Raw genomic sequence first — 25,998 nt, 5'->3', positions numbered from 1 at the left:
AAAGATGGTTTCAAATTTGTGGAGGATATCAGTGATAGAAGAGGGTAAATGTGAAGGAAAATAAGGTGGTGGTTTGATGTAGGTAGTGGTGAATGCTCGGGGGTGGTTGTGGTGAGGGTGAAAATACTTGCTATGGCATCATGTTGGACCAAAGCTTGAAGTTGGTGAAGGGACACAGGTTGGGAATTTAGGGTCGTGTCTCCGCAAAGAGTAACGGGTTCACCATTCCAAACAAACTCCATGGTGAGAGCTGAGTAATCATGAGACACTTTTCCTAAGGATTGAAGCCAAGGAAAACCCAAGACAACATCAGGTCCTTCAATTGCCAAGACAAACAAATCAACGGAAAATAAAATGCCTTGGAGGAGTAACGGTGCAGCTTTGCAACAATGTTCACAAATCAAGAATGTACCACACCCGGTCGCAACTCGAAAGCGAGGACAGGGTGTTATCACTAAACCTAAGCGTTCCACCAAAGATGGTTTGATAAAGTTATGGGTGCTCCCACTGTCAATAAGAATTTGAAATGTGTGGTTTTTATAGATACCGGAATCTCGTAATGAACGACCTTGCAATTGACTTGAAAGAGCGTGTAGGCTCGAAATATCACCAGAGATGTCATCTGTGGTCTGTTCCTCTGGTTCTGATGGTAGTTCGTTGTCGTCCATTCCCAAAAGGAGAAGTACTTTACCGCGGCAACGGTGAGATGGTCCCCATTTCTCGTCGCATTTGAAACACAGGCCTTTGGCCCTACGATCCCGAATTTCGGCTGGTGAAACGTTGCGGATAGGTAGGGACGATGGAGTTGGTAAGAGTGGAGGAAGAGTATTCGGTTTAAGATTGGTTGAATTGGTTAGAGAGATTTGCGGGTTAGTAGCATTTGTGGTGTTGTGGGAAGTATTAGTGGAGCTACGAGGCCAGTTTTTATTATGGCTGGGGTTATCATCTAACCGAGCTTCATACGCTTGAGCCATAGCAAACGCTTCCATCAATGTCGGTGGACGATGGAACTGTAACTCCCGTCGCAAATTTCTCTTAAGTCCCGTGATGAAAAAACTAATTAATAACGGTTCCGAGATTCCAGTGACCTTGTTCATCAAATTCTCAAATTGTGCCTGAAATTCAGCGACAGAGCTTGTTTGGGTGAGCTTGGACAAATCACCTTCGACGTCCTCATAGGTTGAGGGGCCAAAACGAAAACGAACGACCTCCTTGAAAACCGGCCACGACGGTAGAAGGTCATTACGCATGGCCCACTAAAACCAGCCAGCGGCGCGTCCCTCTAAGTGGAAGGAAATAATTTGAAGACGGGCGACTTCCGGCGTGTCGTGAAAGTTGAAGAAAGCCTCAATTTTGAATAACCAATCAGTTACGTTTGTCCCATCAAAGTGAGGGACACTGAGCTTGAGAGATCGAGATGCTGGGCCATTAACTCCAGGAGGTGGTGGTGGATTTCCTGTGCGAAGAGACGCCATCTTTGACTCGACTTCGAGTAGATGGTTGTGAAGGGTGGAATGGATGGAATCTGTGTGTGATTCGAGAGACGACTGAAGCAGGGATCGGAAAGCAGTGACTTGGGCGTCGAGTTTGGATTGAAGGGCGTTCATAATATCATTAGGGTCCATAATGAAAGCACCAATGATACACTCTGGATTATATCAGAATGAAAAGAAGGGCACTCTTCGAGTGAGTGTCGACTCCGAGAGAGAAAAGTGAAGAGAAATTGAGAAAGAAAGAGAATCCTTATTTTATTTCACATAACCAAATGGTTCACTGTTACACTATTTATAACTAGACTTGGAAACTACTTGCATAAACTTAGGAAAAGAAAATAACAGAATATCAAATAGAAACATAAAAATAGGGAGGTTTCAACTACTTGCACACATAATCCCTCAAATACCCTGGTTTCTTGGATTGCCTCTTTCCTAATATTGGGCTTTCCTCTATTGGCTCTTCCATGTCAGTTTCACTCTCTTTATTGGGCTTTTCTATTTCTTGGGCTGTAGTGTGATTTCCTTGTGTCGTATCACTAACCAAGCCAATTGCCTTCAAACTAACTTATAACTGCCTAACAACCTAGGATAAATAAAAACTCATAACTACCAGAATTTCAAACAAAACTTAACTGCCTACACGCGCTGACCTGCATTACTAATAACCTACCCTAAACCTATCAATCTCCTTTCATTTATGGCTTCAAACTAAACCTCACAAACACCCACTAGTGGAAAAAGAACAATATAATTTTAACATTTACACCCAATATACTAAAAATGGGTGTAAATAAGAAATGTGGTGGCAATTTTGTAAATAAAATATCATTTTAAGTATTAGCACATGACAATTCACACCCTATTTTTTAAAAACGGGTGTATACTAAAAATATTATTGTAGTCAAATCTCAATTACTCCCGTTAAATTTAAAACGGGTGTAAATATAATATTATTTTAAGTATAAACATGTGACAATTTACACCTATTTTTTAAAAATAGGTGTATATTAAAAATATTATTCTAATCCGATCTCAATTACTCGTGTTAAATTTAAAACGGGTGTAAATATAAATAGGACTAAAAAATTTATTTTATTTTATAACTCAAAATATTAATTTATTTCATTGAAACCCTTAGAGTGTGTTTGGATGGAGCATTTTAATGAGGGAAAGTAATGTTTTGAGGGAATTTAAAATGATTTGACCAAAATCCATTGTTTGGATACAAAAATGAAGAATTGTTAAAATGATGGAAATTTATGGAGTATTTCATCCTAAGTTAAATTTAATCATTTTGAAATGACACCAAAAACCAAAGAATTTGAAATTCCTCTCATGTTCCATAGAATGTATTTGCTATTATTATTTCTTCAAAATTTACAAATTGGTCCTCATATTTTTCAAAATTATAAAATTGACCCCAAAATTTTTTAAAAAATTGCAAATTAGTCCTTAATAATTTTTAAATTTTACAATTTGGTCCTTCAAATTTTTAAAAATTACAAATTAGTCCCTACTTTTTCATTTTTTAATTTGGTCCAAAAAATTTAAATTTTATACAAAATGACACCAAAAATCTAACAATGAATTATCTTAATACTCCATCCAAACAAAACAATTTAAAAATGAATGGATTTGAATTGAATCATTTGAATTGCTTTGATTTTTAAATTACTTTAAAATTTCTAATTACCTCATCCAAACACACTCTTATTGTATAACATGTATTGTTATAATATATATGAAATATAGTTATCACTTATCATACATATGATTTAATATGTAACTTAACATACATTATGGAAAGGAAACAGAGAATTATAAGTTACCGTGCAGCTTCAACAAACGTGAAAACGGAAAGCATTCTTGCCCCTCTTAAAAGTGCTTATCTAACGTGCTTTTCAATCTCTTCCTCGACCAAATCCAATCCGTGGCGCATGGTGATTAATGGAACAAGCAAATGAGAATGAAGTTAAGAGAAACGAAAGATACACGAAGATGATGCCAACGCAGATTCATGATGGAATTCGGTACATGCGTTTTTTTCCAGTGAATTTCAGTTTCAATCTTCTTCATCTCTCTTGTTCGTTTGCTGTTGTGTGATTGTTGTTCAATTATGGTTTATTAACGAATTCGTCATTTCGTAACATGCACATTAAGTGTTCGGTGAAATGCCTGAACTGAATTCTTTCTCTCTTTTGTTTGATTTCTACTGCGGAATTGTTGTTGTGTTGATAATCTTTGTTGTAACAGGTTGTGGTTGGAGAATTGATGGAGAATTGTTGTCTTGATATTCATTGTTGTATACATGATTTGTTATTTAACAAGACTTCTGTATCATCGGAGGATTCGCTTCCCGGCACTTCGAGTTTGACCCAACATTCTATGGCCTCATAGTTAACTATTGTGGGAGCTACTCAGCATAAATTTCTTAATTCCTCGTACTAGTTTACACTATAAATTACCACTCTCACAAATCTTACGTTTGAAAATACTTGAATTTCTTCCTTCAGGCTTCCGTTATCAATTGCAGAACTTGTTTGGCCATCTGACATTCTGAAAAGACGTGTTCTTAATCGTAAACCAATTTTAGCTGTGAGGTATGTATAATTTTATATTGTTTCAAGTTCTCATTCACATTGATGCTATTGAAGCGTGATTTCTTAGTGATTAAATAGTTACCTGAAAATAGAAATCACAAGTTTCTTGGATTGGAAGAAAAAAATGAGAATATATTTCATCAAGTTAATCTCCATTGGTTTTGTTAATTATATTCTCATGTGACACATAATACACTTCTAAGGGCACCGAACAAATACCAATCCGTACGTGAAGTTCAATGGTATCTGGCTGTATATCAGGCAGGATATGCGAAAGGTTAGTGATTAGTAATTTATATGAAGTCTATTTTTTACTTAAGTATTCATGTTATATATTTTTAAAATTCAATACAAGTAAATTTATTATTGGTGATTTTATTCATTATTTTTAAATTATTATTGGTGTCGAGTGTCGATGCGTCAGTGTCGGTGTCATGTTTTTGGTGTCAGTGCTTCACAAGTAATGATTATCCGGAGTAGTAGAGTTTTTGTTGGTGTTTATGTTCTAGTTTATTATAGAGTTCACTTTAAAACCTTAGAACTTACTGAATGCAACTTTACCTGATTGTGAAGCGTAATCGTCAACGTTGAAAGCTCCATTGTGTGAAAGTATTTATTGATCGGTTATTTATTTGTTTGTTTTTTCACTAATGTTAGCTCACCAGTGAGATCATTTTGGTGCATCGAGGAAAAAGCATCATCACAACTAAGGCAAATATAGCTGATGAAGCTGGTGCTTCAGCCATTATCATTATAAACAATCGTACAGAACTTTTCAAGATGGTTTGTGAGGTAAATGAAACTGATGTGGATATTGGAATTCCTGCTGTTATGCTTCCACAAGATGCTGGATTTAACTTGGAAAGATACATACAAAATAAATCGATGGGTATGTCGACTTTCTTGGAAGTGTCGCTTATGTTATAGTTAGTTGCTGTTTTTCTTTGACGTGGAACAATTTAATTATTGAAATATCTACTTTACGTTTCGATATCTGATATATATAGTCTTTGTGCTATTGCATGTACACTTCTTGCATTTAAGTGGCCATACAGTTATATTCTCCATTGCGTCCATTGGTTGATGTTGCGGAAGTGTTTCTATGGCTTATGGCTGTTGGTACCATTTTATGTGCTTGTTATTGGTTTGCTTGGACTGCGAGAGAAGCTGTTATTGAGCAAGACAAGCTTTTAAAGGTTACCGAGTTACTTTACTGAATGCACTGCCCTGCTGGATGCGATGCTGTCATTCTTAAACAAACTCTAACCGTGAACAAAAAAGGTCAATATTCTTTCTCCCTCTTTGCCAATACTCCTACCAGTTACTTTACTGTATATTGAAAAATCATTGAGTTAAATCTTCAGTTATTTTGGGATTTGTATGAATAGGTTAACTGAATGAATGGTTGTGTGTTTTTGCAGTTTGTTTTTTAAACAAGAGATGGAGCTTTCTCTTGTAGGTCTTCAGAATGCTGGCAAGACTTCTCTTGTCAATTCAATTGCTGTGAGTTAATGCCACTGCAGAAAAAAAAACTTTAATTCATTGTTTTTTTGGTTGCTATGGTTTCATAGTTTGGGTCTTGATTTTTGTCTTGTTGGTTTTGTTTGACACACAGGAGGATACAGTGAGGACATGATTTCAACTGTCAGTAATTTTTTTCTTCTTAAATTTGAATTTGGAATATATAAGGACTGTGTGCGAATTTCAGTAATTGAAACATGCATTATTCTATTCAACTTTAGGTTGGGTTCAACATGCGAAAAGTGACCAAGGGAAATGTTACGATAAAGCTTTGGGATCTTGGTGGACAACGGAGGTTTCGAACAATGTGGGAGCGTTACTGTCGCGGTGTCTCTGCTATTGTGTATGGTTTATCTTCATGCTCTTTTCTCTCTTACTTACATATGTATGCATACATTGACACACATGCACAACTTCTTCCTTTGTCATTTTTTTCAAGGTTTTGTTGTTAGATCGAAGATTGCATTTAGTTGATGTTTTCTTTTTTTATTGTTTATGGTTCTGTTAGAGCCCAAAGTTTGGTTCTATATCATGCAGAAAACAAGCCTAAAATGTGGTTTGTATACTCTTGGAGAAAGAACAAAATAGAATTGATTGGATTAGTAATGTAGAACTCAAATGGTTGGACTGTTTTGTAGTATTTTTTTGATGTTCAATAGGGATGACATATGATAGAAAGGTTATTGGGTAATTATTTAATTGATATACTGTTGTTATTTTCAACCATATAAATTAAATGGAGGATTTCTCGTGTCAGCCGAAGAATTGTTTCCTCATAGGAGAGCCTTGGCTCTAAGGTTAATAGGGAACATAGTCTACCATATATGCTGTGTGTTTCGGTACTCCGTTGAATTCAATAAAATTTTGCTTTAAACCTTATCATTTGCCCAACTTTCATGAACAAAGAGGGGAGTTATGTGAACTGGAGAAATAATAGGGTGAATGCTGTCTTTGGCAAAGTCTTTGTAACAGTTACTATTAATCTATCTATCTTTTCCTCTTCTTCACTCACACAAACCTCTCTCTTTCTCATTGTGTCACCATCACCAACTACACCTTAATTGCTAGTGGCTTATTTATACAAATAACAATATTACTAGTGCATAAAACTTTTATGATTGTTGCAAATTTAATTAATATTGACAATTTTTTATAAATTAACTTTAATAACCTTTTGTAAATAATGTATGTAATGTTAGTTAAATGACATGATTAAAAAAATAATAATCACGGTGTTTCGTAATGGTGTTTGATCTAACCATTTCATATAAAAAATGCTACAATTTGACTGAGATACCAATTTAAAATCAAATTAGACAATGAAATGAAATGTAAAGGAATCAAATTAGACAAAGGGTGTTCCTGAAGATCCTTGTCACGCTGTAGTATGATATAAGCTATCTCTTTCCCTCTACTTTTATTTTGGCTTCAAACCCCAAGTTGTTATACTTGGGTTTTGTTTTTTTAGTTCAGGAAAAAGTGAAGCTGCCAGCATGATCTAGGTTTGGTTATAGAATAGTAGTGCATTCTGCTAACTTATAACCTCCGCCTCTTTTCCCACTAGTAATGGTGTTTGATATAACCTTGATTGCTTGTGGCTTTTTGCTCTATGTGCAGCTGTAGATACTCAACTATATGCAGACATTTGCGCTGCACTCAGGAGTCTGTTGCGAAAGTGTGCCGACATTTGTGCTGAAAAAGATTCAAGTAAAGGGCACAATTTCTGCAACTTTGATCATTATTGGAGTTCAATCATACAACCTCAAGAGCTTAATAGCTTAGCCTTCACTGGATATACATAAGTACTTCAAGAGTTTAATAGCTTATCTGTGTATATATAGATGGAATGTGTATTCTATATGTAAATAAGGAAGAATGCATATTGAGCTGTGTGATTATTCTTTACGATACATAGAAGTACCAGTAGCTGTTGTATATAGTAGAAAAAATAGGGTATTATTCAAGTATTGTGTATAGGTATATATATGTATGTGAGATACAGATTGAGGAATAAAGTTCCACCATAATGGAACTGGGTTGTTGATTGAATATTTATGTATTATGCATTGAAATTTTAATAAAATATGGTGTAATGCAGCATATATGGTGTAATGCAGCATATGAAATAGGGTGTAAATATAATTAAATATAATATAATTTGTTTATTCATAAATGGTGTATTTACACCCGATTTTTATTAAAAAGGGTGTAATTAAGAACATATTTACACCCGATTTTTATTAAAATAGGGTGTAACGTAGAACGTATTTACACCCGATTTTTATTAAAAAGGGTGTAATTAAGAACGTATTTACACCCGATTTTTATTAAAAAGGGTGTAATTAAGAACATATTTACACTCGATTTTTATTAAAATAGGGCGTAACATAGAATGTATTTACACCTGATTTTTATTAAAAAGGGTGTAATTAAAAACGTATTTACATCCGATTTTTATTAAAATTGGGTGTAATTAAGAATGTATTTACACCCGATTTTTATCAAAAGAGGGTGTAAACTAGAACGTATTTACACCCGTTTTAAACGGGTGTAAATTAGTTAGACATTTCTCACCCGGTGGATATACACCCGTTTTTTATTAAAAATAATGGGTGTAAATTTAATAAAAAACGGGTGTAAATTGACCTTTTTGTACTAGTGACCCTCTTCTCACCCACTGCTCTCAATTCTAACAAACTCAAAACAGCTCCTAACCGATTCCATGTAAACAGCTCCTAACCCTTCACTCTCTTCACACTTCTATTTGTGATCTTGATTTCGATTCCTTTTTCTTCAAAATGCATGGCTTAATTCATCTTAGCTTAATTAGATCATATCTCTACTTGAAATCTTGATTCGAATTTTAATTCATGAATTGTCATATTTTGTTTGGAATGTTTTAATGCATAAATTTTGTATGATGAATGGTTTATTTATGTGCATAATTATATCTTATATGGCTTGCATGGTTTAATGGTGTATGATGCGTGGCTCATCCCCATGTGGGTAAAATGTATCAAATCCAAGTGTAAGTATGTTTTTTTCCTTAAAATATCTTAAATTTCTATTTTAGTCCCTATTAAGAAAATTATATATTTTGGCCCCTATAAAATTATTATGCACATAGTTTAGTCTCTAATATTAAATCGATGTGTATTTTTGAATGATTATTTTGCAGACATGTTTATAACATTATAAAAAGTTCCTCGAAAAAAAAACTCAAAATTTGATTTCTAGGTCGAGATTTGCATTACTTTTATCTTTATCATTTGAAATTTAAAAAATTCATATTTAATGTTTATATCATTATAAAAAATTTTAAAATAATGTTTTCAAAATTTTAAAAAATAACAGGGACTAAAACTGCATGCTTAAAAATTTTATAGGACTAAAATATGTTATTTTTTAATAGGGACTAAAATAATATTTGAGATATTTATAGGGACAAACATATATTTAATCCTAATTTTAATAGTTTCGCTTTACCGCTTTCAATTATCCATTTTCTAACTTAAAATAATAAAAAACAACATAAAAATAACCTTTTGCAAAATAATAAAAATAAACTTGATCCAATGTCAAGTGTTTTCAAAATCAAATTTAATTGATTTGTGCTTAATCCAAGTCAAGTACCTCTTTCATGCAAATTATCAAAAACTTCGAACACTTGATCCAACTTGATCCAACGCCATGTCTTGTTTTCAAAACTTTTTTTCGCAATAAAAATGAAATGAAAAAGGAAAGATTGAGCACATGCCTATTTCTTCCTCGAGACTTTGGATAATATTGTAGAGCTCCCTATCCAGAGATTTCCCTTCCAAAATAAAATACTTTAAATAAAACGAATATAGTTCCTTCTTTATTGGACTAAAAAGAGAATGATTGAACATATTCATCTTCCTCTCCGAGTACGATATTGTTGTAGAGCTTCCTGTCTAAATACTTGTCTTTCGATAAAGAAACATGACTCTACTTACCTCTCAATTTAAGTAAATGTAAGTAGGTTTTGATTGAATAAACAACAAAATATTTGAAAAATTTTCTTTCATTTTTAATTAAAAAAAATCTTCAAAATCTGTATACAGTAGATGATTTAGTTTAAATATTTGTTTACCATTTTTTATGTATGAAATTGATTTTATTTTTCTAATTATTATTTATTAAAAGTTAATTTTATAAATTAAACAATTAAATTTTATTAAAATGGATTCGCATTATTATTTGAAATAATCTATTGGATGTTAAAATAAATTGGATACATTTATATTTTTAAAGAAGTTTCTAAATTTACTTGCTAAGATGCAAAGGTTTATAGTTGCAAAGATTCATTTACTAGTGTACTTCGTAGTAAAGTAGTTTTAAGCATATAAATAGTGGATTGAAAATTTTATATTTTAAAATAAAAATGAATTATACTCAATTGATTTATTAGTTTAGTGTTTAACAAATAAATTAGTAAATGGATGAATGATAGATTGATGGATGACATTTTTTTTTAATAAGCTGATGGATGACATTGTTAACACTAACATTATCTTAGTAACGATAGATTGAAAACGGGGGTATGAGCACAATATGGTGGTTGTCGCAACAGTGTGGTGTGTGTGAACTATTGTGACTAGAGGTTTTAATTAGGAGGAATAGAGCAGGAGAGGGGGTGAGAATAATAAAATAGTGTAGTGAAGATAACAAGGACATTTTACTTAAGATACCAATATCACGTCCAAGATTAGTGAGGCTAATGGACATCGTTTTGCAAAATGTAAAGCCCAAAATAGTTCATATTCATATTTTTTCAGAAACTCTTATACCACCACTTGGGGTTCTTAGCTATCATGTGTGCTTTCAAATTTATCCCTCTGTTTTTGGAGGTGTATTCTCAAACGCGTCATTTTTTTTATTTAGCGTAAAAACGTTCCGTAGATCCATCTACAGAACTTGTCTGTATGTATATTTACGGAATAAACCCATAAACAGAAAATAAGAAAATCAACATTGCAACGATAAAAACAACATTCGTAGATTAAAATCGGCATTACATTAATAATTTCAACAGAAATTTAAATATTACAATTCAATAGCCCGGTGGACGCTTGCACATTTCTAAGATTTGCTCGACCGTTCTTTGTACCGTCGGAGTAGGAGACACTTGCGACATATCAACAGATGTTTGATATCATATTGAGACATTTTTGTGTTTGTGTGAAATTCAACATAAGAAACTCCAAATTTATAGAAAACCTAGGTGAATATGGACCACTCATGTTCTGTCACAAAATTTTCCTTAGCTATATCTACGGAAAATACCCACATGTTGCAAATTAAGAAACTTTCGTCGATACATCTATGAAAGTTTCCCTGTTACTTTTTTCAGCAGAATAGAATAATAAATAACATTAGCATATTGAAATGACAAAAATATGATTACATTCTAATATTAAATGGTGACTATATTACACTTCCAAAATTCAAAACAAATCAAAAGAATTGTCTTCGGCTAAATCTATTGGTGGTTCCATCTTTGACTTTTTCGCATTCGATTCCTTTTCGATGTTGTTCAATCTTTCGAATTCATCGGCTAAATCAAATTCGTTGAAGAAGAAAAATAACAATGGGGGAGTGATCATGCTGGTTCAAAGTATACTAGATAGTTCTGGAGAATTAATAGGCGTAGATTTGATTGGGAAATTTTTGGGGTATGACACGCTCCTCTTCATACTATCTACGGAATATTCTGGCGCTTAGACGTCCCGTAGATGTGGCTACACAAAAACCCTTAAACTGAGTTGATTTGAAGTTTTTCCCAACGTTTACCAGTTTAAAATACTTCCGTAGATGCACTTCCGGAAAAGACTAAATTTTGGGCAAAAAAGGTGCTTCCTAATGTGTATCTCCAGACGCATGAGACATAAATGAAATTTCGCTAGGTGTCTAAGAGTATCAAGGGGTGGATTGAGATATTCCCCCTTTTTTTACGTTATATGCCTCTAATTTGAACAATTTACCTTGACATTTCCAAAGTTGCACATGACACCCCCTCCCCACATATTTTGAAAATGTAAATTGTAATCCTTTTATAATTTATCTTTCACAAATTTGAAAAAAAAAAACTACTCTTTATGAATCTGTAAAAAAAATTATGAATTTGAGGGAAATTAGAACATCTTTTTTGGCGAAATGATTGCGATTTCATCAATTTTTTGTTGTAAATGTAATATTTGGTACATGTTTATATCAGATTTTTTGAAACTTCCGTCTGTATTTCCATTGACACCGAATTTATGTAATATTCGTTGTAGTAGATTTTTTCGCAACCCTTGAAAATTTGGTAAATTATTTTTTCTTTTCATTTCAACTGTTTTAAATGGATGAACATGAGATGGGTGCAGTTTCTAATGATTTTACATCGTTTTTCACTACTACACATCTATTGACCGACAATATAGTATTATCTCTGCTCATTTGACATTTAAAAAACTGGTGTAGGTCTATCATTAATTTATTTTATATTACAATTGATATATATTTTTGTTCTGACTTAAAGTATTATCATGAACACAAAGTATTGACCTACAATTCGATATTATTGTAATTACTATTTCCTATGATACAATAAATAGTGTAAGAGGCAGACGCGACAAATTAATTCTTGGTTGTGAGAGGGAAGAAAATTACATGAGCAAAGGAAAAATAACTGTTACTTGTTTCAAAAGGGTCACATACCTTTTTGGTTGAGATTTGTACCATGAAATTGTGGGTGGAAATTAAAGGTTAGATGTGGTAATCTCAATCAGGATCAAGCTGAGGATTTACCCAATCATAACATACTTGGCTGTTTAAAAACCGATGTAAGATAAATTTTGGATGATATGACAAAGTACCACATGGCGCCATGATCTATAATGAGTGCATTGAAATATTAGATTCTTACAAATATGACGTCAAACAAATGTACAAAACAAGAGAAACTTACCTGAATACTATGAGAGGTTCATTCACAGAAATGCAACACTTGATAAGTTTAATTCATGATATGAGGTATTTATGTTGGACAAAAAAATAGGGTGGAATCACACGTTGTTGGTGATATATTCCGAACACGTCCCAATTCAATGAAGCTTATGAATATGTTTCATTTGGTTGTGATATTTGACTCCATGTAATATATATATATATATATATATATATATATATATATATATATATATATATATATATATATATATATATATATATATATATATATATATATATTACCACTATTTGATATTTTTGGTGTTACGTCAACTAAGTTTACATTCTCAGTTGGGTTTGCTTACTTGAACATGAAAGAGAAGTTAATTTCACATGGACACTACAAAACTTGAAGGAGTTGTTCAAATTCGAGAAGTTATTTTCCAAGATTATGGTGATTGATCGAGAGCTTTCCTTGATAAATGTTATTGAAGTTGTTTTTCTAACCTCAATCCACCTCTTACCTACTTTTTATGTTGCAAAAAATGTTGGGGCTAATTGCTAAGAGGGTGTTGAAACTATGAAATAAGATCATGCAAAGATGGTGATTGATTATGAGCTAATTCTTGCAACATTTTTATGTTGATATCCCTTTCTTCGTCGACTATGCATGCTAACCAAATATGGTTGTCTTCCGACAAATAAAATTTTGTTGATGCATAGTGTTAAGAAATCAATTAGGCCCAGCAGAATTAAAAGGAAGTCTATTTTATTGAAGGATTTTATTATGGAGTAGGGGTGCTGTTAGCACAATTTAAAATAAATGTTTGTGTTTTCTTTGTTTTATTTGTACGAGGCCCATGGCCCTTTTAGTATCTCTAAAACCCTAGCTATATATAGCTGCTGTATGTGCTGTTGGAAGTTATGAAAGAAATTTTTTTTTATCATTTTTATCTCTTATGCAACATAGATCTAGAATTTAGCTTAGCATAGTCTATCATTGGTGCTTTCTTTCCCCAAAACTCATGGCTCCCCCTAAACCTAACAACCCCTCTTCCAAAGAAATTGTAGAAGAAGCAGTGCAATTAGCTCATCTTCATTTGGACAATGCAATGCAAGATACTCAACAACAATTGGATGAAAGGTTTGGAATGGTTGCTGCTGATTTGGAGAACAGATTTCAAAAAGAGAGACAGATTTCTGACTCTAGGCATGAGTCCATCATGTCCATTCTCACTAAGCTTACCTCTCAAATAGAACAGCCTGCTACTGTTTCTGCATTTTCTGCAGCAGCTACTTCAGGTATTACCCACCACTCTCCTTCATTCTCTACTGTTACAGCCCCTTTTGCTCATATCCTCACACCACCTCACACTCCTTTTAACCAATCTGCTACTTTTTCTACCCACCCCACCGTGACTGCACCCCCTCGTTTTGCTGTTGAACCCCTCCTCTTCCTTTTCCACCCCACCTTTCACCCACAAACCAGAATCTTCCACCTCCCTTTAATTCTACACCACTCTACCCAAACATTCCCCCTCTTCCACCCATCCGTAGCCCTAAACTTGAACTACCCATGTTTGATGGTTCCAACCCCTTAGATTGGTTGTTTCAAGCTAATCAATATTTTAGTTTTTATAATCTGCCACCGGAACATAGGCTGTCATTGATTTCATTTTATATGAAGGGAGATGCTTTGTCTTGGTTTAAGTGGATGCACCAAACAAATTTGTTAAGTGACTGGTTTTCTTTTACTAAGGCTCTTGAATTACGTTTTGGTCCTTCCTCTTATGAAAACCACCAAGCAGAATTATTTAAATTGAAACAAGAGGGCTCCGTGGTGGACTATCAAACTCAATTTGAAAAATTGGGAAATCAGGTTTTTGGTTTGCCACCAGATGCAATATTAAATTGTTTTATTTCTGGCCTTAATGCAGAAATTAGAAACGAAATGGCTATCCTTAAACCTACATCAGTTTACCAAGCTATTGGCCTAGCCAAACTCATTGAATCCAAGCTTAAGGATTCTAAACCCAAACATTTCAAACAACCCCCATTCCAATTCCAAAAGCCAGCCAATTCTGTTTCAACTCCTAACAATTTGAGACCTGCCCCCACACCTTTCCAAACTCAGACCACACCCTCCAAGCCCCAACTAAACCCTACTCCCAAGTTACCCATTCGATGTCTTTCTCAAGCCCAACTACAAGAGAGAAGGGCCCAAGGTTTGTGCTTTAATTGTGATGAAAAGTTTGTAACCGGACATAAGTGTGCTACAGGCAGATTTTTGTTACTATTGTCTGACGAGGATCATTTGGAAGATTCTATTGAGGTTGATGACAGCATGGAGCAACTCAATGACCAAGATCTACATGATAATTATTTCCAATTATCTCCTCAAGCTTTGACAGGACAGTTTTCACCCCAAACACTTAAATTCAAAGGCATTATTGGAGGTCTCTCGGTTATGGTTTTAGTGGACACCGGCAGTACCCATAATATTTTGCAACCTCGCATAGCCACTCATTTAAATTTACCCTCGTCCCCAATTTCCCAATTTTCTGTTATGGTGGGAAATGGCAACCACATTAAGTGTGAAGGCATTTGTAATCAAGTCCCGCTTGTTCTTCAAAAACAATCTTTCACAATTCCTTTTTACTTACTTCCAATCGAGGGTGCGGATGTTGTGTTGGGCATGGCATGGTTACGCAAACTTGGCACAATCCAAGCAGATTTTTCAATTCCTTCAATCACATATACCCACCAAAATCAGCCAATTACCTTAAAAGGTGACGTTTCCTCCCAGCCCTTATCTGTTACCTTTCACCAATTACGTCATCTTGTCCATACAAAGGCCATTTCCTCATTACATATCCTTATCATGCAACCCATAGATACTGATATAACAAACTTAGCAAATAACAACAATGCACCAGACCTTTCCGTTCCACTCAAACCAGAAATTTCTCAAATCCTAACCAACTACCGACCTATCTTTCAACCCCCAAAAGGCCTTCCCCCCCAAAAGACAACATGATCACCACATCAACCTACTTCCAAACACCCCCCAGTCAATGTAAAACCTTACCGATACCCCCATTCAAAAAAAAGACGCTACGACCACCTTGATTCAAGAAATGTTACACAATGGCAGTATCATCCTAAGTACCAGCCCCTTTTCCTTACATGTCCTACTAGTAAAAAAAAGATGGTTCCTGGCGTTTTTGTGTTGATTACCGAGCATTAAACGTGGTGACAATTAAAGACAGATTTCCCATCCCAACTATAGATGAACTTTTGGACGAGCTAGGCTCTGCAACCATTTTCACCAAAATAGACTTATGCTCTGGCTATCACCAGATCCGTGTTGCATCGGAAGATACGTATAAAACAGCTTTTCGCACTTTTGATGGTCATTATGAATTCCTAGTTATGCCCTTTAGTTTAACTAACGCACCCTCTACTTTCCAATCTGCCATGAATGATTTATTAAGGCCATACTTAAGAAAATTTGTGTTGGTTTTTTTTTATGACATTCTCATTTACAGTCCTACTTTTATTGATCACATAAATCATTTGCAGATTGTGTTTGAGTTGTTACAAGTTAATTCATTTTTTGTGAAATTATCTAAGTGTGTTTTTGCAATTGATAAAATTGATTACCTTGGTCATGTGATATTAGTAGCAGGTGTGGAACCAGATCCGGAAAAAGTGAAGGCCATAATAGATTGGCCACCACCGCGTTCACTCACGACACTCCGTGGTTTCTTAGGCCTCACCGGATTTTATAGAAGATTTGTGAAGAATTACGCCTCTCTCACCACTCCTCTCACCGATTTGTTGCGATCTTCTTCCACTAAGTTCACATGGAGTACAGAGGCACAGTTGGCCTTTACAGAGCTCAAAAGGAAAATGACTGACATGCCGGTGCTTACACTACCAGATTTTACAAAGGAATTCATAATCGAAACGGATGCTTCAGGCGTGGCCATTGGTGCTGTACTGTCTCAGAACGGTCACCCGATCACCTTTTTCAGCAAGAAGATGTGTCCAAGGATGCAAGCAGCTTCGGTCTACGTCCGCGAAATGTTAGCCATCACAGAATCTGTAAAGAAATGGCGTCAATATCTTATAGGGCAAAAGTTCGTAATCTACACAGATCAGAGAAGTTTGCACAAATTACTACTTCAGAAAATTCAAACGCCAGAACAACAAAAATGGACTTCTAAGTTACAGGGATTTAATTTTGATATTTTTTACAAACCTGGAAGTTCAAATCAAGTTGCCGATGCCCTGAGTCGAAAGTTCTCTCATGATAGTCCTTCATTGCTTGCTCTGACTTCACCAGTTCTAGATCTCCTATCCACCCTCCGCAAGTTTTATCAACAAGACAGTGTTGGTCAGTCATTAATCAGAAACATTGACCAAAATAACAGTAACAACAACTGGTACCATGAAACGAATGGACTTATTTACTACAAAAATAGAGTTTTCATACCAGACGTTTCACAGCTTCGGCAGAGTATCATTCAGGAGTTCCATGCAACACCAAGTGTTGGCCATTCTGGGGTGAGAGCGACACTTGCACGGCTAGGATCCTCCTTTTGTTGGCCAGGAGTTTCTCAAGAGGTTAAACACATGATTAAACACTGTCAGTTATGCCAACAAAATAAATACGAAACTCAGAAGAAAAGAGGATTTCTACAACCCTTACCGATTCCAAATTAGGTTTGGGAAGAGTTGACTATGGATTTTATCACCCATCTATCGAACTCCTTTGGCCATACAGTCATTTGGGTGATATGTGATCGATTATCCAAATTTGTGCATTTCATCGGGCTAACTTCAAAGTTTTCAGCTAAGGATCTGGCGGCACGTTTCACAGTTGAGATATTTTGCCTTCATGGTATTCCAAAGTCCACAGTTTCTGACAGAGACTCTCTCTTCCTTAGCTCCTTCTGGAAAGAGTTCTTCAAGCTTCAGGGGACAACCCTGAAATACAGCACGACTTATCATCCAGAAACGGATGGACAAACTGAAGTAGTAAACATATCTGTAGAAATGTACCTTTGTTGTTTAGCCAGAGACCACCCACGACAATGGTACAAGTTTTTGCACCTGGCGGAATATTGGTATAACACAACGTTTCATACAGCTATTCAAATGACTCCCTTCAAGGCTTTGTACGGACGCGAACCTCCGACGATACCTAACTATTTGAATGGATCTACTCAGGATGTCTCCTTGGATGCTTCTCTGTTTCACAGACAACAAATCATGTCTCAGGTTAAAATACACCTCAGAAAAAGTAGAGTTCAAATGGAAAAACAGGCCAATACAAAGAGACGCGATTTTACCTTCCCAGTAGGAGATCTAGTGTTGCTAAAACTTCAGCCGCACCGTCGCTCACCGGAGTTCGTAGAAACTTTCTAAAAGGTTTTTCAGACCTTTCAAAGTCATCAAGAGAGTCGGTGCCTTCGCTTATATGCTCGATCTTCCTTCATCATCTCGCATCCATCCGGTAGTCCATGTGTCTCTCCTCAAACCGTACCACGGCGACCATCGGAACATGGATTTCCAACCTCTACCCCCAAGGGAACTCAAACATATCAGTGCTAATGAATACTTAAAGGATTTAGATGGGATGTTAGAAGAGAAACAAGATCTGGAAAATAACTTACAAAAGGGTGTCATGAAGAGGAAAGGCGAAGGTTTTCGGTGTGAGAAACAAGATCTGGAACAAAAAGAAGGGTTTTCAAGTGGGAGAAATAGAAGTGAGATGGAGAGTTCTCGGTGTGATGACGTACCACATAACACAAGTGAATGTATTCCAAGTGCAAGAGTTAAAGTACCATTAATTCAGTTGGGCCCCACAGTCTCCAACGACTCTTTCATACACGCTTCCTCGGGGACAACTTCCAAGACTAAGCACATGGCTCCAGGCTGGAAATCTGACCAAAAATCCACCTTTGTAGATTCACCCTTATCTCCTTATCTCGTTTCCCAACCACACAAATCCCTCATTCAAAATTCTGTTGTACCTATGGATCACTCATCTCACACGGCCCAACCAACCCCACTATCCACACAGCCCAACGAATGTCTTTCTGATTTGGACCCACTTGTGGCTTCACCCATGAACCTTGAGGACAAGGTTGTTAGTGGGCCTGGGAGTATTGTTAAGAAATCAATTAGGCCCAGCAGAATTAAAAGGAAGTCAATTTTATTGAAGGATTTATTATGGAGTAGGGGTGCTGTTAGCACAATTTAAAATAAATGTTTATGTTTTCTTTGTTTTATTTGTATGAGGCCCATGGCCCTTTTAGTATCTCTAAAACCCTAGCTATATATAGCTGTTGTATGTACTGTTGGAAGTTATGAAAGAAAAGTTGTTTTATCATTTTTATCTCTTATGCAACATAGATCTAGAATTTAGCTTAGCATAGTCTATCACATAGTCTGACCAAACAAGTAAATATTTAACATGAGTTTATATTTATTATTTAAATAGAAGTTAATTTTTAAACTTTTTTGTAGTAAAATTTTATAGGACTGAGTGTGCTCATTATAGATTTTAAAACATGCTAATAACAAGTAGAGGAGACCTTGTAGAAGTTGTTATGTAGTAAACTCCTAGTTGGGTGTTCAGATTGAACCGAAACTTTTGTAAGTTCTAGATTGTATTGACATTTTTGTTTGTTAAGATATTGTTAGATTTATGTTATGTTATGTCAAGATATTGTTACAATTAAACTCTACGATACTATTATTCCGGTCTTATTTATAAGTAAATATTTTACTTTTAGATTTATTGAGTAATAAATGTATCTGGTCTATTATGCAGATCAGATACATTCATTATTCAATAAACTTAAAAAAAAAATTGCTTATATAAATAAGGCTGGAGAGAATATGTTATCTCGAGATATTATAAAACATGTTGGCATTATGTTGACTTTATATTATGTTATGTTTCACTAATAAACAAATAAATTTAATCATTAAATATTTTAGAAAGACATACCGAATTTTGACAGCCCTACCCCCACCCAGTGTACACCAAATTTTACAAATAATACAGTGAAAACTCAAATTTTTTATACTGGTTATAAAAAATCTAAAAAATTGATAAAAATTTCTATTTTTTAATTAGAGGATAATATGGTATTTTTATCCAAAATCTAAGGGTTTCAAGTGTACAAGGTAAATAAATTTATGTTTTTTTCTACAATAATAAATTTATGCTTTAGTAAGTCGGATTTCAAATTCCAGAGAAAATATGAATCCTAATATTTTTGTAATTTTAATACTCAAATTCAAATTAAAAATTACTAAATTAAAATTAAAAAAGAATTGCGTCATCTCGTTATTACTGAGTTTACTAGATTTTACTATTGAAATAAATAAAATAAATTGATTTTAATAAAACAAATTGGTAAAGAATTGGGGAAATGAGGATCTAATTAAGATACCAAACTAAGTTGAACAAATTGATAAACACATAGAAGACAATTGGACAATAACATTTATGAGAGGTAATGTCCAAACTCCAAAGTCTACAATTATATTAGATATATATGAAGCCTAATTAAACACTTTCAAATAATATTGGATCTAAAATAAACGCTAATAAATCAAAATTTCAGTCAAACTTGGGTGATTTTGAATTGTATTTTGGTCAATGATTTTGTTAGTTGGGGATGCAGAAACCATGCTAGCTGGCAGGCTAGATTCAAAACCCACTTGTTTGATCTTCTCCAACCTAAACAAATGGGTTTCATTTTCATGCACGTTGAAACTCAAACTGTTGGTATTGATTTCTCTAAAGTAAGAAATGCGTGATCTATTATAATTAATGAAGGGTAGGAGAGGGAGAGAGAAGAGGGTAACATAACAATTTAATAGAAAAAAAAAAAATAGTTACATTTTATATCACTTGTAATACTTAAGTTCGAATTAAATAAATTAAATATGGATTCTCTTCCCTCCAACCTTTTAGAGAGGAGCTAAATTAGACTTAATAAAAAATTTATCCCTCTTTTCTCTCATATTTAAACTAAATAATTTTATTTTAAAAAATATTTCTTCTCTTTTTTCCTCTAATTAGAAGTGTTTAAGTCTAAAGTAATTAAAATTACAACCGTAAATTGATTAAAAAAATAAAATTGTATAAATTTAAATTTTATTAAATTTTTTTAGATGTTATTTTGCAAAAATCAGTTAGTTCAAATTTAGAGTAGTTTTAAAAGATATAATTGATACACTCTCCAAAATAAAATATAAACAAAAGTATTTGATAATGTCATGTATGAGTTGGAGTGATAGATAACTACTTTGAATTAATTAAGCTATGGGTTAAATGTAAATATAAATTAATAATTAACTATTAACAATTTGTTATTAAAAAATGTGTGTGATTTAAAATTTAGATCACATAATAAATAAATAATAATAATAATATTTTTTTGTATATTTAAATAATATTTTACTTAAATTTATTTATGAAAAGTGTATTACTTATATGAGAATAATTTGTAACTATTGTAACAACACATGAAGTTATTATCTAACTTCTTGAGCAAGTTACACAATTAGGCAAGGTTTATAGTTAGTTGAATTAGTTTTGATCTTATAGTTGCCATGTCATGTGGATTATGAGCTGATATAGTTGGTAAGACTAAACTACTATAAATTATTGTAATTGATTCATTTTCATCTTTATTGAAAATCAATTCTTCATTCATTCCTTTGCATTGACAAGTCCTTGTGCATTTGCTCATATGGTGTCATAGAGCTCAGTTTATTTCAAGGATGGCTTTAGGAAATGTTAACACCAAGAAAAATGGAGAAAGTTCAAGTGTTGATGCAATATTGGATCCTTATTACTACATTCAATCATAAGAGAATCTATCAAAAGTGTGTAACACCATAATTAAAAGAAAATAACAATTACCATGGCTGGAAGCTGTGTATGAGAAAGGAAGTTTAAGTGTTTTTATCAACTTACTCAAATTTGTCGTTACAAATTGACCAATGTATTTAAGAAGGACCTCTTGGTCTACACCTTGTAAAAAAATTGTGATTCTAACCTTGTCATATAAAGATTTTGTTCCTTTAAACCTTTAAGGTGAAATGATACACTCTAGGTGCTTAATTAATGTGTCCTGCTCAATAGCAATTTTATTTTGTTTTTTAATATTTTTAAATTACATCTTTAACTGATGTCGTGTAATTATTTACTCAATATTTAAAGTTTTTTGGGACTTTAAATAATTTGATTTGGAATACCATGGGTTTTTCTACTTCATCTCTTCCACAATTTGTTGATGTCTCAGTTGTTGTTAATTGTATAGAGATATAACTTGTGGTTGTTCATCTGTAACGATGAAGTTGATAAAATGTCATGGAAAGGTCGAAATAAGGCAGTGTCTACGAGTGCATATATGAAGTGCAACAACTGTGAATATATACTTAGTTATCTTAAAGTATTTGGCAAGGATTTTGAGAAGGAGTTTGGCAAAGAATATGATAAAGAGTCAAGCACAAAGAAGTTTAAAAACTTGAAAACGATGCCACATAATAAAAAGAAGAAATGTTATTGCCTAATGGTTTCCCTTATTGTGTCATGGTTGTTGGTTGGAATTGTCTACAAAATTATGTAACTGTAATTTAGTTTTATTGTCTCTAAACTATAGTGTAATGATGTTTTAGAAGCTATGAATTTCAATTTAATGTTAGTGTTTGGATTAATGAATAAGGGATATTGAGATATGAATTAGAATTATTGTAATGATATTAAAATTTTCATAAAATAAAACATTACATAAAGCATTCAAAATGTCATCACATGACAAAGTAGTACAAAAGCATAACAAAAAGTACTAATTGTGCAACTGTCTTAAGAAAAAGGACTAAATGTATAGATGTTTTAACAAAAAGCAAGCAATTGTTCAACTTTCATAACAACTTTAGGTATTTCACTAACTTAATATCCTAGAAATGTCATCCCAAGATCTCATTTCCCTAATGCAAGTCTAGGGCATGGCTCAACCAGAATAGGTTTTTGAGTCAAAGTTTCCTCTTCATCCTCGGGTATCAGCATTAGTCCATCATTGCTTGAACTTAGCCCTTTAATTGCCTTGGTTTTTAAAGTCCTTAATCTATCACTCGATCTTTTGGTAACCTCATTTTCACCTTTTTTGTTGTCTTTGAATTTTCTTGACTAGAACACTTCTTCTATCCTCAACAATGTTTCCAAAGTTAGTGTAAAACATGTCATCAGTATCAGCTTCAACAACTGTCTTATTAGCAACTTCACTAACTGTTTCAATAGCAGCTTTATCAACCGTCTCAAGAGCAAGTTCACTAACTCTTTCACTATGAGCATTAGGTACAGCCTTTCCGAGTCTTTTTAATTGCACCTTCTATGGTTGTGGATATGCAGGGGCGTCACTTGGTTCAAACGGATGTTCATCTCTTGGTTCAGCTGGATGTGCATTAGTTGGTTCAGCTAGATGTGCATCAGTTGGTTCAGTTGGATGCACATCACCTGGTTCAACAGGATGTGCATCACTTGGTTTAGAATTGTATCTATGAGTCTTTCTCTCTAAGAAAATATAAAAATAAACATTACCAACATATCAATAATTGAAACATTACCTTTATTTTCAAAGCATCTGGATTATGAGTTATTTCTTTGCATCTTCTTGATTTATGGATCATTTTATCACACTTGGTATATCTGTAGGTCACTCCAAATCTCTTGAGTTTTGAACCACCATCACCTAATTCCCTGAACCTGAGTTTCTTTGGTCCGCTAGGTCCTTTCTTGTACAAAAGAGGGTGTAAAACATATGCATCAACTTCAAGCCACATATCCATTCATTTATTGGACATATGGCAGCATTATAACAAAGTGATACCTTTTCCTAGATTAACAATCATCCACAAAGTCCTCGGGTTTTTGTTGCCTATAGATTCATGTTGCACAAGCATGTCTACAAGGAATGTCTGCCAAATCCCAAAACCCATTTGTACATGTTCTTTTGCTAACATCAACAACAAATTGTTGATTGTTATATGCATGTTTTATCTCTCATTCATCATTCATAGACCAACATGGAGTCCATTGAACACTCATATAAAATTCCTTATCTAACCTCTTCTAGGAATATGCATTATCCTATGTTCCAATATATCTAGCTTAGATGCAGTAGGTGATATCCTATTCATTAGATGATTTCTAATCCATTAAAACATTGTTAAAATTTGTTTTTCCCTAGAACCTAATATTGTTGCTTTAAAATATTCAAATATGTTAATTATCAATACATCACACTTATGGTAAATGTTAAAAGCATGCTTACACCATGTATTTGTTGGAACATTCAATCCTCTTAAACCTTTGAATTAACTTCCTTTACTTCAAGCATTTTCCTAACATGCTTGATGATATATTGTTTTGGAAACTCTTGTCATCAAATCTATAATTAAGGTACCCGAATCATCACTCACCCTTGGTTTTATCTTTTGGCTATCCTTACATGTGCAAAAACATGATTCTTCTTCTTTTTTGGCGTCAACATATTCTTGGGTGACTTAGTGGCACAAATCTTAAATCTAAATGACTTCCCATTAACTTCAATTCTATTTGTACCAACTTTGAGCCTATCAAGTCCAATTACTTCAAAACCATCATCAATTGGAGTCGTCCTCCCATCCTTTGTATCATCGATCCTAACTCTCATTACATCATCATCATTTTCTCAATCACTTAAATCAGTCCATACAGTCAATTCAATGCATTAAGGCTCAACAACTATGACTTTGATGTCCTTCACATTGTGCTTAACATATAAATGCCCTTCAATATTGTTACCAACAACATAAGTCACAACATCTACAACACGGTCATCTTTGTTAAATTCAAAAAAGTAATCATATATTCCATCAAGTTTGCTCCAAACCCTAAACGAATTTCTTTCATAACCCTAGTCAATAACCTATTTCAATACGTTAGAGACACCTCATTTTTTCTATCTTAATCATATATAGTTGTTTGAACACCACCCCTATAAAACATTGTCTTCTCTTTACCAAACTTCCTCATGATGGACAACAACAGTGAACTTACTCATACCCTGTTTCAGAAAGACATTCATCAAAGTTCTTGTCTAAAACTAAAAAACAAAAATAAGAACATGTAAGGAAATGATCATACTTTTGTTGAGTTTCTTCGCTGAATCGAGATTTAATGGAGTTTTTGAAACCCAAATTATTCATCTCTTTTGCACGTTTGGTCTTCAATGAAGTTTCTCAAACTTTATCTATTAGGACAAATGAGTAGGACGAGAAAGAGAAAAACCCATGGCATTCCAATTCTAATTATTTAAATGCCCAAAAAATTAAAATATTGACAAATAGTGACATGATATTAGTTGGCACAACTTGTAATTTAAAATTATTGAAAAACAAAAATAAAATTGCTAGTGAGCAGGATACATAGACAACTGGAGTGTGTCATTTCACTTAAAGGTCTAAAGGAATATAATCTTCACGTGGCAAGGTTAAAATCACAACTTTTTTATAAAAAATAAACCACAATTCGCATATATGACAGGGGTAAAATGGCATCAACACTTCTTTTATTTATGAGAAATTTTTACAACAATACCCCACTTTCCTAACTCAATATCCAAATTATTCCACTTTTCAACATAAATCCGAAAACACCACACTTTCAAACATCTTAATTTTTTTTTGTATCATGATGTTGTCAATAATATTGGCGCCCCTTATTTTATTTTTATTTTTATTTTTTTATCATAGTATCGCCAATAATATTGGCACATTCTTGTTATTTTAAGAGGAAATCGATATAATTTAGACTTCCTTTAAAATTTATATAGATGCGCCACTAGCAATAAAATATTCTCTTAAAAGATAAAGAGACGCTAACTGTTGGAGGGAGTTATTAGGAGCATTGATACAAAGTTGAGGATTATGCACCTTTGTGAGAGACACACCACTTATCCACCTTAAATCTTAAGGTGATAGGTGAGTGGGTTCTCTCACTTATATATTCTCAAGTCACCACATTCCTATCCAATGTGAGATTATTTCCCCACTTACTGTCACTTGCATTATTCTTCTAACACTCCCCCTCAAGTGTGAGTCCACAATGCACTTGTACCGCCGTTGTTCTGGACTAGCCCAAGTGTTCCAATTTGGGTCAATCCACTCGTAGGTACAAAACGGCCCAAGATGTATTGGCCTAATCCACAGAGCCAACGGGAGGAAATCTCCCCTTCGACCGTGCACGACTGATCAATGGGTCTCCCACAGCTAAGGGCTATCCGAGCACGCTGGGCATACGTCTTCGTCAACGGCTAGTTCCTTCTGCCCGGCTAGCCAGGACTTAGTAAACG

The 25,998-nt window shown here is 33.9% G+C and overlaps 1 long non-coding RNA gene across 3 annotated transcripts; it reads left to right on the top strand.

The window, feature by feature from the left end:
* Positions 1-3,270: 3,270 nt before the first annotated feature.
* LOC131651899 (uncharacterized) lies at positions 3,271-7,734 on the top strand. 3 transcript variants are annotated; one of them, XR_009298510.1, is made up of 10 exons: positions 3,272-3,526; positions 3,750-3,902; positions 4,010-4,096; positions 4,300-4,373; positions 4,754-4,985; positions 5,141-5,377; positions 5,518-5,599; positions 5,712-5,740; positions 5,839-5,960; positions 7,235-7,734. It is a non-coding gene; the product is annotated as an uncharacterized LOC131651899 (long non-coding RNA). The 3 variants fall into 3 exon arrangements; XR_009298511.1 differs by having other exon boundaries at positions 3,271-3,526; positions 3,750-4,096; positions 5,152-5,377; XR_009298509.1 differs by having other exon boundaries at positions 3,750-4,096; positions 7,235-7,733.
* The last annotated feature ends 18,264 nt before the right edge of the window (positions 7,735-25,998 follow it).

Source organism: Vicia villosa, linkage group LG2 (genome assembly GCF_029867415.1).
Source record: "Vicia villosa cultivar HV-30 ecotype Madison, WI linkage group LG2, Vvil1.0, whole genome shotgun sequence".
Taxonomy (NCBI): Eukaryota; Viridiplantae; Streptophyta; class Magnoliopsida; order Fabales; family Fabaceae; genus Vicia; species Vicia villosa.
The sequence above is the reverse complement of the archived record's forward strand: the minus strand, read 5'-3'. Positions and strand labels throughout refer to the sequence as shown.